The 2,500-nt window shown below is 38.5% G+C and overlaps 1 protein-coding gene across 1 annotated transcript in view; it reads left to right on the forward strand.

Annotated features, from left to right (window-relative positions):
• LOC138002213 (uncharacterized) overlaps window positions 1–2,500 on the forward strand; it is a 4,843-nt gene that overhangs the window by 2,160 nt on the left and 183 nt on the right. The window lies entirely within an intron of this gene.

A 2,500-nucleotide genomic window follows, 5' to 3' on the forward strand; every position in this document is an offset into this window, starting at 1 on the left:
AACACAGAAGAGATAGAATCCCCAAAGCAAGGGAACCGGCCAATAATATGCAATGCAAAGAGAGTAATTTCATACTGAAATGGGCTCTTGTAACTATTCTGTTCAAACCTTTGTTATTATTAATAAGTCAATCTCTCCTAAATTAATGTAATAATTATCTAAATCTCTAAATCAGTTTACATCATGCACTAGGTATAAATACCTCATTTTGTGAAAGCGGGTTGCTTAAGGTCTTTTAACCTTTCCCAAACCGATTCTGGATGCAGCATGCTGATTGCTTGCAAAGCAGAAACTGGAGTCCTGCACCCCACTGAAAAAGCCTCACGATAAAGGGCCGGCCTTTTGGAATCCAAATATTCCCAAATAACGGGACATCCTCCTCCATGCCAGCCACTTTCATCACCTAATGCAGGAACTTAACACACACAGAAAGAAAAGACACATACAGTCCTGTAGAATTGATGTTATGAAAAAAAAACTTTAGAAAACACAATCTCAATCAGAGCAAAATCAAATGGGCAACTTCATTTAAATTAAGGAATATGGGAACAATGGGTCTCGCGTCCGTCGATCCAATTGGAGATGCACGCGTATAGTTGGGAGAGCACGAGGGTAGCGTAAGAGATGCTCAAGGCGTAGCCACCCAAAGTGCTCTCCCAACCATCCAAGTGACATCCCCAATTGGATGCGATGCAACCTAGAAATTGTCCATTGCCTTTTCTCACATTACATAATGTAGCAAGACATTTTTCAAACTGAAAAGTTGCTTTTTCTGCAATGAATCAAATTGCCAAATTATATTAACCGTGCAGGTGCTGACTATAAATTATGACGACTTGTTTTTCAAAAATATTTATTTCAGACAAGTTTTCTAAATCTTCATCGCGAAACCCTACCTCAAATGTTGAGTTTTTACTAGCCATTTCTAGTACCCAGCTACAATTTAAGTTTTACTGGTTAAAAAATTGTGAGAAAAAACTTTGCTGGCAAGAAATTTCACCAAACAAATTAGGTCCGCAAGAACCCTCTCTATGCACCATCCATTTCTTTTTCATAAAAAAATAGCCCATCAGAGCACGCGCTAGCATACAGCAATGTTACAAATGTTGTTACAATAGTACACCAGAGGTGTACATGTTCCATTAAACAGTTCATCTAAAACAATTTTGTGGAATATAAAATTTTTTTGAAGGTTTATAATAAGACTAATATTAAGAGCTATATACCTATAAGCATGCACACTGGTGAGCACTCTCTTGTGAACAAAAGAGCTCTAGTGACACTATGTTTTACAATAACACCTATTTTACTAAAAACAGTCTTCCTAACCTCACATGTGACACCACCTCAACTTTGAATATATTTCTGGGCTTCGAATGCGCCCAGGAAACATCTTCTCATTTCCATTTGAAATTAAAGTCTTTCCGTCCATGGCGGAGGGGTCAAGGAACGTTTTTATAAGCCACAGGGCTTCCATGAACCCAGTGCTTGCTTTTTGGCAGCCAGATCCAGCCCCAGTTCAGCCTTTTTGATTGCCATGACCTGGCTGGGGTGCTGTGGAGTTAGGGCTTTCGAACAGGAGGATATCCTTACGTTGAGAAAAAATCCTGAAAAAAAAGAGGAACTAATGCAAAGTTTGCAGAAAGGGAATATAATGTACAACCGATTAAGCGTTGAATCTGGCAAGTCTGATGCCGATATTTGTAGCCTTTGTGGGGAAAATGACAAAATGACAACCAAATTAACTTTTATCATTAGCACAAGCAAAATTGGCACTTATAATGGTGGGCTTCCTTGGATACCCAAGAGGACTGGACAGTGTCTTTACCAGCCTAAAATAAGAGGAAACCCTAAAAACTTCTAATGAGAGTGTAAAACATTTTCCAGGACAAATAAGCTTTAAACCCTTCACAAATACAGGGCTGGGCAGAAGGGGGGGGAGTGGGAGCTGGGGTAGGCATTATTGGATTTGACTGATACATATCACCTCCTCCCCTTTGAACCAGGAGATTGCGCAGGCAATCTATAGGGTTTTAGTTGTGGTGTAGATTACGCTAATGATCAGCCAAAAAAAAAATGTGTCCGTCCATCATCTGTAAACTTTTTGAATTAATCTGGACAACAGTTAGTTAAACCAGAAATCATGGTTTAAGTCAATTTTTTAAAAAATTTTGGGCTGGCAAATGTATGATTTTGCATTTCGTATTAATTGTCAAGGGCTATAGACGTTATTCATAAATGGCTGCCAAATGATTTCTTTATTAATTTCCTTTATACCTTTTACAACCCCAGGCCTCATTTGTCATGTGCCTAAATTTAAAAAGAATTCTTGCTCTAGTGTGAAGCTTGGTAGGTCTAATTTGCACAATAACCAGAACGAAAATTCAAACAGTAACCCACATTTATGAATAAGGTCCTATAGTGACACTGCCCATTCAGTTGCACTTAAAATGGTAACTTGTAATTTTGTTTGCTCTTCATGGGTATAGCTTCATTTCGC

This window comes from Montipora foliosa, chromosome 5, assembly GCF_036669935.1.
Source record: "Montipora foliosa isolate CH-2021 chromosome 5, ASM3666993v2, whole genome shotgun sequence".
Taxonomy (NCBI): Eukaryota; Metazoa; Cnidaria; class Anthozoa; order Scleractinia; family Acroporidae; genus Montipora; species Montipora foliosa.